The sequence below is a fragment of the Falco cherrug genome, chromosome 6 (genome assembly GCF_023634085.1).
Source record: "Falco cherrug isolate bFalChe1 chromosome 6, bFalChe1.pri, whole genome shotgun sequence".
Classification (NCBI taxonomy): domain Eukaryota; kingdom Metazoa; phylum Chordata; class Aves; order Falconiformes; family Falconidae; genus Falco; species Falco cherrug.
In genome coordinates, this window is record NC_073702.1 from 65500593 (window position 1) to 65514962 (window position 14370).

Sequence of the window (14370 nt, forward strand, 5' to 3'; positions counted from 1 at the left end):
TTACTGACCTGTTTCACTGTCCCAGTGATTGATAATATCCCTTCCAGACTGGTACCCAGGGCAGGCAAAGCCCTCATTTAGTATGACAGTCACACCAAGTAATGAACCTTGTCTGAGAAAAGTCAAGAGTTAAATTCAGTTAACACTTCGAAGGTGGAATTCTTGGCCTTCTGCCACCGCTGCAGCTTTCTGTCATGGCAACTAGCCCCCAGATAGCAATAGCGTGATTCACTAGTAGCGAGAGGTGATTGTTGAATTAGAATATTTGCATTTATAGATCTACGCCGAGCGATGCATTTGCAGTCTCGGTGATTTGTGTCCCTCTTACTGTGGTCTCCGACTGCCCTTCTCGTTTGGTGGAATGCTGTGCAGAGGGCTGCTGGGCTCTTCATGCCCGTGATTAGGTGCCTAATAGATTATTGATCGCTTTGTCTTGTAAGGTACTAAATCAAGTCTTCTGTATTGAACTGTTTACAGAGTCTGTTGTTTACTTCTGTACATTTGCAGCAGCTGATTAAAATCGAAGGCTCAAAGCCTGCCACAAAAATAATGTGTTAGTAACGTTCAATATGAGTGAAGAGAAACCTTTGTTCGACTTCACACCTTTCTTGAACTGTAACCCAGGACAGTTAAAAATTATCTGCCTCTCCTACTGCAAAATGGAGGAGAAAAGAACAAAATAAAAAGCATAGCAAGAACAACAAAAACAGGTACTTGGCAGAACTGGAGCAGAAGACTAGAGAGGTGCAAAACTGGTCACTCAGGGGTTTCATCAAAAAGGTGAAGTAGTAACAATGACGCAGCCATCATGGGCAGAACAAAAATAAACAGGTAAATGGAAGAGAACAAGTACTGAAGAAACGGAAATTACAGAGACACATGATTCTGGTACTTCTTTTAGTGGTGTGTTGCGAACAGCAACCGTTAAATACTAGATATCATTAAGGGATTATCTTATCTCCCATTAAATTGGGATTAAAAAGTTGAAGGCATTTTAAAAAGACCTTTAGCCTGTAAAATCATCCTTGCGTGTGGTACAGGGGTGCACTCAGCATTCAGGTGGACACGGACACGCTATTGCCTGTCTGACGAGCGCAGACTAACGCAGGGTGAGTGAGCTCCCAAAGGTGCCGTGGGACCCGGCGTGCAAACGGGTACCGGCCCCGGGCTGGTCGCCACAAGTATTCGCCATGCTGAGACGTGGGTTGGGGTGCAGCTGCCCCCCCGAAGCGCACCCCCCTGGCTCTGCCGGGTGGCCCCGAGCCCCCCGCCCGCTCCGAGGCTGCAGACAGTGGGCTGCCACATCGCACCTCCACGGCCCACGGCCCACCCGGGGCGGGGGCGAGGTGCAGCGCAGCACCTGCCCGACAGCCGGGGCAGCTCTCCGCAAAGCTGCCAGCTCAGGGCAGCGCGCCCCAGCGGTGGGGGTCCCCGGCTGTGCCAGCGCTGGCTTGCGGAGCAGCGCCGGGGGGCGACGCGGAGGCGCGGCCCGGGCGGAACCCGCCGCCAGCCCCCTCCGGCGCCTGCCGCCGCCCCGGCCCCGCGCTGCGGAGCGCTGCTCCCCCGCACTCGCTTTTGCAGCACAGGGAGAGGCCAGGGGCAGCCACAGCGGGTCTGTCTGCCTTTCTGGGGCCGCTCGGGTGCGTTTTCCCCGCTGCTTTCCACTCCTGGCTGCTTGTCCCACTCGAACAATTCTCGAGGGTGGGTGGCAGCCTGCCCATGGGAGACTTCACACACCCTTTGTGGCTGCGGCTGGGACGGACCTGACTGCTTCCCAAATGGCTTCTCGGGTACAGCACCGGCCCCTGGTAGAGCTTAGCGCTGCCCTTCCGCCCCTTGAGCTGCCCGGGACAGTGCTCCCTCACCTGATCCAGCTGTAATGGCTTGGGGTAGGTTGCACTGCTTAAAAAAACCAGGTGCCTGGCAACCCGGGAACCAGCTTTTTGACAGCACACGTGCAGGGAGCGCTCCTAGGAGCCACTTGGGTGTCAGCTCCGAGAGCTTAATGAGCGTCTGGCATCACACCACCAGGCAGCTGGGGAAGAGCAGGCAGGGGATGGGAACCTCATCCCCATCCCAGCTGCTGCTAGAATAGGACACACAGACAAGCTCCAGGAATCGGGCACTGGGTTACGGAGCAGACCCCAGGAGAATGGAGCTGCACACCCCATCCTGATCCCAATGAAGCAACAGATCCGATGCTGCACAGCCTGTGCTTTTCCTTTGATCCCTGCCATGCTTCAAGCAGATGTCTTTCCCCTGCCGCTAGCCCCTTTGCCTGGAGCGTGGGTTCTGCCCCTCAGCCATCCATTGTGCTGCCTGACTGCCAGCAGCCCTTGACAGCAGCATCAATAAAAGCCTCTAAAGAAAATTGCATCCATCCCATTTCTTCAAAAAAAAATTTTTTTTGGAGCATTGCAGGCTCTGGGCAGTTCCTCCAACTACCTTCCTTTTGGCAGCTGGAAACATCTGGGTACATACCAGAGCAGGTTTTCAAGTGTCTCTTGCCAAACAGTGCTGAATATTCCCCTCTTTACATTTATTTCTCTGATGGTTCAATAGCTTTGCTTTCAGACATAAGATAGCTGAGGGCCCCCTACAGATGGGTTATTTCCATCTCCTCCCCCCCTCCCCCTTTTTTTTAACATCTTTAATGACAGAGGGTTTGTTATTGCAAAACCTGTGACATTTTAACACAGCTTCATGGCAGAATCACCCCAAGAAAAGCTTCAAAAATTACCTCCCTTCGGTGCAATTTTATACTGTGTTTTAGCCCCTTCCACTCCTCTGCAAGGCATCTTCTTCATGACTGTAAAATTTCAGAACAGGACTCCTTGGGGTCCCCCAGTTGCTTCCATGGAGCAAGCATCCACGCTTAGGTTGTATTATCGCAGCTTGATTTTACACTTCAGTACCAGCCAGAAATAACTCCAGCAAATCACCCAAGACTTCTAACCTCATGAGAAAGCAGTGCACAGCCCAGGTGACAGCATGCCAGCACAGCTTTAGAGCTACTCCTTCATGCCAAGCAAACAGCATAGGCTGAAATGTCCCAGCTGCATTTTTTGGCAAAGCCAAAAGCAGCTTGTAAGCATCACCAACAGGACACATGGCCAACACAGCCCCATAGCAGGGGGCCATCAAGCAGCCCGGTCTGGAAACTGTCCTTCCTCACTATGCCCCAGGGGGGATGTGTCTTCTGGGTTTTAAAAGCACAAGGAAATTAGCCATGGTCCCAGATGGGACAGGCGTTGCCCATGAGCCAGCATCCTTTGCTGGCCAGCAGGATTCCTGGCAGTAATTCAGTGGTGATTAAATGGAAGAAAACATTAGGATAACTTCTTTGCTTCTGTATACTGTGTTCTCTGCATGACCACTGTGTCCCAGCGCCTGTCAGGAGAAGTTTTGGTGCTGATGATTCATCTTCAGATGAATCAGAGGGAGAAAGCAGCAGCTCATCCCTTGTCCCCCCTGCAGGGAAAGCCCAGCTCTGGGAGAAACTGAATACTCCTGGGCTTCCCAGGTGGCTCCTGCAGGTCACTCTGTATAGATCTGACTGATGGAATTCTCTAAGTTCACATGGAAAAGTTACCAGCCTAAATCCCAAGGATTTTCACGCCAGGCTTGGACGTCTCTTTAGTTTTTGAAACCTTCCGCTGACTTGCCACATCTCTCCAACTTGCAAAATCCTGGGATGTGAGGGTCTCCAGAGGAACCTGCAAGTGTGGGGTACGGCCAGCCTGGTCCCCACAGCCACAGCAATGCTGGCTTTACCCCCCTGTAATCAGGTGGCATTTTGGGGAGCAGGAGGCTGAGGTCCTGTCCCAGCGCTGGCCACAGTGCTCTCTGCCACAGGGGCAAACTGAAGGGGCTTGTGTGGCTGCAGCCACACGTGGCTGTCACCCCACATGCATGGTGGACAAAAGCCCTGCTGGGGCACCCTGCTGCCATCCACACCTGCTCCCAGTGCTGGCAGGGGCAGTGACACCTGTAAGGTGTTTAACTGAAGTCTGCTGGCAAAATATCCTCCCCGCCCAACACGCATTGGAGCAATTACTTTGGCAGGTTTTTTCCTCCTCTTTTAAAAGTCCTTATATTCTCCATAAATTTAATTAGCTGGATTTATGTGGTCACTAAACTGCTTGATACAGTATTATATTCACAGCAGGGAATTATTTGCCATTCTGGTGAAAATGAGCATTTCCTAGTTCTGTCAGCGCATAGAATTACATTATCAGGGAAATAATAACCAGCTGAACTGAAGGAGGTTTGATTCACGGTAATTACTGATTATATGCAGATTACTTCATGGCTTTAATTCTTCGGTAAAAAACGTCTTGTTTGTAAGGTAAGTTACAGAACCTAATTTGTTGATTACATGAAAGGAAGCAGAGCTCTGCGCAGCGCGGGTGGCGGCAGCAAGGAGCCGGCAGCACGCCACGCTTGCGCCCGTTGCTGCCTGCAGCCACTTCTGCGCTGCTCTTGAGCACTCAGTTCACATCCCCAAAACTGCAGCCCTCACCTGTGTTTGTGGCTGGTTTTACTGGTGCCATGGCAAGGGCTGGCCTCAATAAAATACCCGCGAGGACAAGTAAAGGTGGCTCCTTGCTTCTCTAGCCTGCAGCCCCCTCAGTCTGTCCCTTTTCTGCTTTCATCCCATTCATCAGGTGGTGGTAAGAGCATGTATCAATTAATTTGTGCTCAAAATGCCCCTAAAAACACTTCTTCAATTAAGTGCAACAAAAAGCTCCTTGCAAAACCTTCGGTTTTAACCAGCACTATGCTTTAAAACATCAGAAGCTGGTTAGCAAACTACAGGCTGCCTTTGTGGCACATCGCTGCTGTTTCGCAGCCCCTCCTGCCTTTCCAGAACAGCTCTTCTCTTATTTCCTACAGCAAACCTTCAGCAGACTCACATTCCCAGGAGACAAAACAGGGCTTTTGATCATACGTATTATTCTTAGCATTGCTGGAGTGAAATTTCAGCCCCTGCTCTCTCTGTAATGGAGAGATGGGGAGCAGGGCCGTGCTCCTGCTGCCCCTGGCTGCTTCCCTGCTTGGCTGGGCAGCATGGCCATCCCCGTTGCACCCAGGCAGCATGCTGACTGCATGCTGCATTTATCTTAAAATACATACCTACACAGTCTTAAGTGAAAAGCAGGTTGCTGGGGTTTGCATCCCAAAATATCACCCCATGTGGGAGCCGGCTCAGAAGCGCAGTCGGTGGCTGGGTGCTCTGTAGTGGCTCTGCGCGCTCCTCTGCAGTCGCTCCCGCACATGCCGGCTGGCATCTTCCAGCTGCAAGTGCTTTGTCTAATAGATGAAGGAGAGAAAAGGAAAGCACTGTAATTACCAGCACAAACAACAGCCCTCTGCACCAGTCCTGCCTGCCCACGCCCCCCGGGGAAGGTGGTGCAGAGAAGCAGGGACAAGCAGCACCCACCCAACCCATTAAGGATGGCCTGGGGTGGCACTTGTAGCCCATATGAGCGCTGTCCCCGTGGTGGCAAGGTGCAAGGCCTGATCCAGGCTCTGGGAGGGAGGGCTGGCACGACCAGCACCCCCATGGGAGCTCCCAGAAAAGCACCCTGTCCCCTTGGTTGGTACCAGCCGTGTTGGCTCCCCAGCCTGACCGTGGGGTGATGCTGTTCCTTCAGTCCACAGTATTGCCCTCGCTGGTAGAGACCCCCCCTCCTGGGCGCAAAATCAGATCCTCAGCTGGTGCCGAGCGCCCCAGCAGACGGAATACCCTGACTCTGTGCCGCACTCACTGCAATAAGCAGCCCCACTCATGGGACAGCATCTTCAGAAGCGGTCATCATCCCTGCCATAATGCCAACAGGGATGTTTTGCCCTTCCTGCTTTGCACCGGGAGAGCGGAGGGCGGGCAGGTGGGCTCACCAGCACTTACCTGCCTGCGCTGAGTGGCCACCCACAGGATTTCCGAACTTTTCCTTCTCCCTTTGCAGGCCATAAACCTTTAGAAGAACGATACCCAATACTTTGCGCTGACCAGTAAAGCTATTCAGCGCCGCATTTACCACCTTATTTCTCTGCTTTCCTTCAGTGCAAGAATAATAATTAAAATGTAATCGTAGTGAAATAAACACTATTAAAAGAGAGTTGCTTTCCTTCTGGCTGTTCGCCATGGAAAGGCTGCTGCTTCCCTGTCTGCCCAGCTGTTTCGCTCACACCCCCACCAGATAACGTGTGACACACCCCACCCCCCCGAAGGAGCAGAACGCGGATCACAGATCACGCACCGCTCCCGTGCGGCCGCTGCCTGCGGGCGGCGTGCGGGGTTTTGCTTTAGCCCAGCGCCGGTCGCCCCCGGCACTAACCGCAAACAGCTGCGGGCCGCTGAGCGCCGCGGGCGGTGGGGTTATACAGGCCCCGCACCGAGCCCCGCACCCCGCGCCCCGCACCCCGCGCCCCGTTCCTGCCGCAGGCGGCACCCGCGGCCGCGCCTGGGGGGGGCAGCACCGCCCCGCCGCGGCAGCTCAGCCCCAAGTTCGGTGTCTCATACTTGCCATTTACCACTTATTCCTATTTTTAGATATGCCTCCCCCCCATTTTTTTTATCTTTTATTCCCCCCCTTTTCCTTTTTTCTTTTTCCTTTCCCCCCTTTTTTCCTTTTTTCCTTTTCTTTTCTTTTTTTAAGCAATAGGAAGGAGTTAAAAGAGGCAGCAAAAAGGCAGCAAACTGCCTGCAGCAGCCACAGCAAGCAGCCCAGGGTCTCACCCAAGCACTTGCTGGTTACCCCAGCCCCAGCAAGGCCAGGTGCCAAAGGAGAGGTCTCCTAGGTCACCCGTGTCACCCATGGGATGCACGCTGCAGGACCAAGGCTCCCATCTGCTCGAGGGGCTGGGAGCTGGATGCCCCCTGTGGGGGCTGTGGTGGAGCTCTCATCAGCCTCCTGCTCATCTGGGGATGGGGGAACAAGCCCCACAGGGGTCCTGTGAGAGCCCCCAAAGCAAGTGGGAAATCCCTCTCCTGTGGTCAGCTGGGAAAGGGAGGGTGGCACTGCTACCGCTCTGTGAGCAGCTCCGCACCACGGGTGGCACAAAGCCTAAGGGACCCCACGAAGGGACCCGTGGGGGGGCTTAACACCCAGACCCACACCTGTCCCTCTGGGCCCCTCCAGGCCTGCTGCAACCTAACTGGGGTGGGTGTCACAGCCCCACTGTCCCAGTCTCCTTCAACTACAGGGAGGGCCATAAACCACAGGAAACCAATAAAAACATAAATCCAGGCTGGCTGCTGTAGCAAGAGCTCTGCAACATCTTTCCTGTACAGAAGGCAGCAGCCTGATGCAGGAGCGATGCCCATCTGCTCCTCCCTGATGTAGAGCTCTTGCTCCTCTGGCGGGCTTAATCAATCAGCTCATGTCCTATCTGCTGCACAAAATGCTTCTAAACCCCAAAGCATTTCCTTGCCCTCGGTGTGCCAACTTCAGCTTCCTGCAGACCACGGATCAGTGCAGATCCGAGGGAGCTTGAGAGCACTTTAAAAAAAGCACCCAGATGACTTTGGATAACCTGAGATCTCCTTTCCTAAGGGAGCCACAGGACTTTTGTAGCCCAAGAAGTCATTCGGAAGTGCCTGTGCCATTCCTGCCAGTGGGGCATAGCTGGTTTGATAATATTTCCCCTTGTCTGCAGAAAACTCCTGAGTGGAAAGGCACCCAGCTCCGCCGTGGGAAGGGGCACAAGCAGCCATGCTGCTAAGACACAGCCAAGGTCCAGCGCTGGCGGGCACTGGCCAAAGCTGCTCTCCTCAAGCACAACCAAAAAAAATTAGAAAACAGCCTGGGACCTTTCCAAAGGCCTTTGTGAAAACCTGTGACCGTGGTCCTTTTTGTAGACATAGCCCAGCACCGTCAGTCTCTAGGATTCTAGGATAGAAAGGCAGGTGGGGTGGTACCAGTATTTAAATGCGCAAGAGCAGCAGAGCCAGAGGGCACACCCTGAACATAAACTGGTTGTAAACCGGTGGTTGGACGGATGAGCAGAGCAGCATCACAGCCCTTAGGCGCAGGAAAAGGCACTGGGAATTGGCCCAAGTGCTAATTACTGAATAAACTAGACTGGCCAGAAGCGGCAGAAAGCGCATGGTGTAGGGTAAGTGAGCTGTTCCCTAGGGATGAGCAGAGCACCATGATACACAGATATTCCTCTGCACTGAAACGGTGTTTCCACAGAGGCCGGTACCTGCCAGAAAACTGTGATCTTCGAAGCACAGCCAGGGAAACATGGGGGCATTAAGGAATGTTCAGTTCCTAGTAGTCTGGTATAATCTTTCATAAATACTTAAAGGCATCTCATTAAGTTTCACTTACACCTGGCAAGTAACACAATTGCCAGTCATGCATTTGTGAACTCGTTGTTCCGCGGTGCTGCTGCGGGGGGCTTTACTTGCACGTCCTTACCACAGCCTCAGGTTTGTGGTGAAGCCCCTGTGGGATGCAGAGGCATGTTTGCGGGGTGCCAGGTCATGCCAGAGCCCCACTGCACCCCTCCCAGACCGATGTCGTTCCAAACCCAACCCTCTCCCCAGGGCTGACCTGGGAGAAGGGGTAGAGGTGAAACATCCATCGTCCCTCCCTTTTCTGTCTGCTCTTGCAGTGTTATTTTTGGCAGCAGGCTGGTGGTGCAGGCCTGGCTGGTGCTGAGGCTCCCCCAGCAGCCTCCCTGGCAAGCTCTGGCAGCAGGCACCACCACTCGGTGCATCTCCAGATGGATTCACCCTCAAGCAAAAGCATCCAGGGCTGCTCCCCTCACTCCATGAAAAACTGCAATCCACAAATGAATTTTTGATTATCCCTTTTGTCTGTAGGCATGAAGCATTGCAAGAAAAAGAATCTTTTTAATCAGGTCTTTGAGGACAGGTGGGCTGCCACAGAGGCATGTCCCGAGAGCATCGTTCAGGTTAAAACAACGAGCATCCTACAGGCAAGTATACCAAGAAATCCCTGGGCTTTTACTCATTGCTGCCGTACCTGTCTCCTAATGCGTGCCAGGGGCTGGGGAGGAGCAGCCCCGCATTCCTCTGAAAAGAGCAAAAAGTGGCTCTTTTCACCCCTGGCAAGGAGAGGGGGAATGGCAGGGATGATGCTGAGACCTTTCTGCATCTCAGATTTGCAAGGCAAGCCCAGACCTCCATCCGGACAAAGCTGCTTGTCTGTGGTGACCAGCTCACAGAGGTGCTTCTCCGCACGGAGCCGGCAGAGTAGGCTGCTTCACAAAAGGAAACCAGTGGGCACATATATATTCGGAGCCTTCTGCCTCACAAGACCACCTGCACACATGTGGGGGGATGTTACTCCCTGGCTTGTGCTTGTCCTGCCCCTTTCAGTGAGCCTGGGCGAGCAGCGGCAGGGCTGGGCTGCGGAGTGAGGCAGTGTGGCTTCAGCTGGGAGGCCAGTCTGCTCAGAAATAAGCATGGTCGGCAAGGCAAACAGCCCCCTGGGTCCCTCTAAATGAAATAACTGATCCCTCTCTTGTAAACGTTTTCATGCAAACAGCATTAGCCATGCCTTTATCAGCGACCGGATATTGAGATATCAGTGCTTGCAATTTCGGCAGCTTGTTTAAGCACAGATTTTCCTCTCAGAGGCTGCAATAAATCAGGCCAATGATGTGGGCTATATTACTAGTTTTCTTTTGGCTAGTTGTCTGCTGATTAGAGTTTTACTGTCACTGATAACTGCACATGTTCCTGTGTCACACACCTTTCTAACATGAACGTTTTTAATAGTACGGAAAGAAAATGCTGTACATCTCCCCTCCCCTTCTTCTCAAGGCAAAGCCAACACGAAGAGCCAGCTATAAAACAACATGAGCTCTTATTGGTTATGTTAAACATCTTTATTAACCTGATGTTTACAGAAAAGTAAATGCTTTGGGAAAGTATCAACAAGGGTGATATATTTTATTTGGCAGTTGATCACACATGACTGCTAAGTGTTTTGCTATGACCGTTTTAAAGCTGGTTGCCGGTAGCACTGGGTACGTGCAGCAGATAATACAGAGCAGAGAGAGTGTGTTACAGATGTGCACTGTCAAAAACGAAACACCAACGAGTCAAGTCTATAACCCTAACCCAAACCCTGGCCATGGAGTGGAACCATAGGTGAGGGACTTGGCCAACCTGCTCATTGCTGAGGATGCAGCACTTGGAGTCCTGCGGCAAACACAGTGCTGTGAATCTTGTACCCAGCTTCACCCACAGCAGAAATGTCCTTTTCAGGTAGCAGCCATGTCTATGCAGGCACTCGCTGCCACATGCTGCCCTGCCGGCCCCAGAAACAAGTGTCTTCATGACGCCACTCACACCATTTCCACTGCCCAAAAAGCCTTCTGCCTTTGCTTCATTCATTCAATTCTTGCATCTCCTTGTACAGCGTGTCTGTGGGGTGGTCCTGGAACTCACATTTCCTTGGAAAGATGCACTCCAATGACACTGGTTGTAGTGAACTTGCTCCGTAACATGGATCTTCTAAGCCATATAAAGGCTTTCAGTCAGCAATTACTTAGGATAGTGGATGCACGGGGTTTCTGCGTGGGGTGATCATTGCATCAGGCAGCTCTATGAGTGTTCAACAGCATCTGGTCCCTGATCCTGATTCAAAATGTGTCCTGTCAGCATCCCTCAGAGGGTTCAGAAAACTGAATTCTTGCTTTTTTTTAAACAAAGTTTGACTAATTCAAACTCAGCAGCATGAGCACCTGAACAGATTGCCTCCCCCCAGGTTTTCTACAAAGTTCTTTGTTGAAAGTTACTATAATTTAGATAAACACCTACTGTTGTCACCAAGCCTATAGCTTTGACAAAGGCAGCTATTGATTTTGTCTGATGTGATCTATCGCGTATGAACACATGCAGCTTCTCACTCGTCAGCTTACCTGCTACATTATTACATATTGATTCCCTTATTTGCTTTGCATTTACCAGCTGTAGAAGTTGGTGAAGTTGTTTGGCAATTTTGGAGACCAGCCTTCACAAAGACTCTTTGCTGTACTCCAGTTTTCTCAGCAAAGCTTGATCAAAGTTTGTCAGAGGGATGGCATTGTTTTCTGCTAGTTTCCACAGGTTCCGTGAATGGCCTGAGCAGAAAGGGATCAGGGTGATCCCTTAAGATCCCTCCTACCCTGACCTTTCTGTCAAAGCCGTAAGGTCTGTCCTCTGAGGTTGCAGACACTGACTTGTGCACATATGCACGTGCACACCCACCTTAATTCTGCTGTCAGGCATCATTACATTGCAATTATCATTAATTAAAATTAATGGCCGTGTCCTAATGACATCGACTAGCATTTGACCCCATTTGTTTATCCACAGCATTATGATTCAATTTGCAGTCTCTATAGTGCTATGCCAGTTGCTCCAGAGCACGTACAACAGACCTGAGCATCTCAAGGAGATTTTCTTTCACCCCCTGCTATTTCTGGTAGCACCAGCCCCTGCTTGCTGGAGCCCCTTCATGCTGCCTGGTGAACGGTCACTCACGCTGCATTGATGGGAATGGCTCAGGTCAGTGGTGGTGAACAGGGGCTGGAAGGCTGGTATTAGGAGCTGACTGTGATTCAATAACCCTTCCCTCCCATCGGTTGTAGATGACCTGGAATAAAGAACACCTCCATGGAAATCACTTTACCTGGGACATTTTTCCTGCACTGTTATTCATTTGTGACCAGTTTCCAAACACAGCTTTAGCTACAGAGGAAAGAGGGTTTACTCCATCACCTTTTTGCACAGCATCTCAAAAACCAAAAAGAGCATGTCAGCTTGTACCTGCAGGTACAGCTGTCCTCAGATGACTCCAGTCATTTCTCTATAACAACTGGGAGGTCAGCTGGGTGTAATCGTTACAGGAAATGTACCAAAGCACCTCCTACCGTGAGGGATGATTTGTAGCCCTCCCTCCTAGCAATGGGCTTACGTGCAAGCAAGCCCAACAAAAGAAAACTTGATTTAAAAAGATGTCTATATATACACACACACACGCATGCACAAACTCAGAGTTTAATGCTTGATAAAAAGATGCTGACAGTGTACAGGAAATATTTTGGGGGAAAAGCACACTGTATTTATTCATAAACAATTCTGTTCGTACGGGCTCCATTCTGGTGTCTAGACACTGTATGAATTGGGAGAAGCGTTGCTGGCCCTAGAAGGGCAGCAATACATAAAAAAGAAATCACAAAGTCAGGCCTAAACAGAAGGTAGAGAACTGTAGCATTTGCAGTACCTGGCTAGCTGCTACTCAATAATTGCACACAGCAAATTAAAGAAATATGTGTGATGGTAACAGTGACATAGTAAAATAGTGCTGGAAGATACCTCTCAAGCTTATTCAACCTGTCGTTCTGTCTGGAGACAGAGTCATTCACCCTGTGTTGTTCCTGGTGGATGTTTGAGACTTGCTGTGGGAGGTTTCCAGTGGTGGAGGTCCCCACAACATCCCTAAACAGATTGTTCCACTGCTCCTTTATTTCTGGCAATTTTCCAGTGCCAAGCCTTACTCTTCCTTTAAGCCTATCATTTGTTGTTCTACAAACCATGGATACTGGATGATAAGATTCCCTTCCACTTTTACAGCAACTTTCACATACCAGAGGAGCTCCCCTGAGCCTTCACAAATAGTGAGGTGATGCTGTTGACCAAGCTCAGCTTATGATCTTCCTCTATGGTTTGCTATGTGGCTGGTCACTCCGCATCCTGGTTTTGCACTGCTGATTTTCCTGCTGGATTGCTGTGCTTGCCCTTAATAATTATTATCTCCTTCCCCTCCCCCCACCCAGCCCCCCGACTCTTTCAGAGTTGATAAGATCAAGTTGAACACCAAGTCAGTCCTCCAAGGTAACTGCAGCCCCTCTCAGCTGCCTGACAGTTGCACACTGAGTAAGTATTGTCCCTGCTCCATCACCCAAGTTGTTTATGAAAAAATCTAATCATGCTTTGGCTGAGACAGACACCTATGAAGCATGACTCAGTTTTGGCAGCACACCCCCAGTGACTGCTCTCACAGGGGGCTTTACAGAGAAATTTCACCCAAACCAAGCTCTCCTCCCCCATTTATGAGACTAACTCACTGCTCTTGAGAGGTTACAAAGAAGAATTAGGGTTTGTGTCAGGCTTTCTTCCTCCACTGTAGTTCTGAAGGACATTTGCGTAAAGCAGCTGTCATACTTGTACAAAGAAAAGGAAACAAAATCAACTCCAACAGGAGAAGAGGCACAAAAGGGTGGTCAAGTTTTGGAACAGGCTGCTCAGGGACATGGTGGAATCACGATCCCTGGAAGTGTTAAAAAACACATAGATGTGGTGTTTAGGGACATGTTTTAGTGGTGGGCTTGGCAGTCCTGAGTTAATGGTTGACCTTGATGATCTTAAAGGTTCTTTCCAACCTGCATGATTCTATGATTCTGTTAGTCTATGATTCTATGAAACAAGCAGCAGTAAATGGCTCTCAGGCTCTGGAGATTCACTGGCCACACTACCTACATCACCTTCAAGTAAGACCCTAACAATTAAAACTAGAAGACAACTAATACGAACCATAAAGATTTTCACTGTGTCTCTCTACAAAGGAACCTTTTCAAAAGTTAGAAGCCACCACTGTTGGGTCCTGGCATAAAGGAGCTTGCAGAAAGATGGAAAACATCTGTATGATGGACTAAATGTGCAAGCAGCTCTCAAGAAACGCAGCCTGGCAGGAAGCTGCACGGAGCACGAGTTTCTCTCTCCCCTTCACGTGGGGTGAACCGGTGGGGACAGACCTGGTTAACCACAGCACAGCGAGCACATCACAGCCGATCGATAGCCCAAAGTGCTGGAACAGCTGAGAAATTGTTGCCATGGATTTATATAGGGTTATACATTTTAAAGGGAGGTCACCTGAGAGTAATCTTAAGAAGCAGGAACAGCAACTTCTATGTGGAAGCAAAGAGCGGTGATACTGGTACAAAGTTATAAACATCATATTAAGGCATTTGGGAAGGGAGTGAAGGCAAGATGAAGTAAAAGCTGGCTTAGGTTGTTTAAAAGATATCTTTGTTGCCTGCGGGTGATATGTTCCAGGACATAAACATGGATTTCTCAGCCTCAGTTTCTGATTTAAGAATGCCAGCAAATTGCAGACCAGGGCCGTAGCGTCCCTGAGAGGCAGTGAGACTGAGTGGGGAGGAAGGCCCACCAGCACCACCACCTGCCCCAGCCCAAGGGTTTGTGTGACCCGAGTGGGCGAGACAAGGCACCCACCTCCTGAGGGAGCCACGGAGGGGTTCGTGGCAGAGCTGGCTGCCGCAGCCCCCCTCAGCTAGGGTGTTCTCCCCGCCTTGCCCAGTTTGCCCACTCTGCTCTGCCTT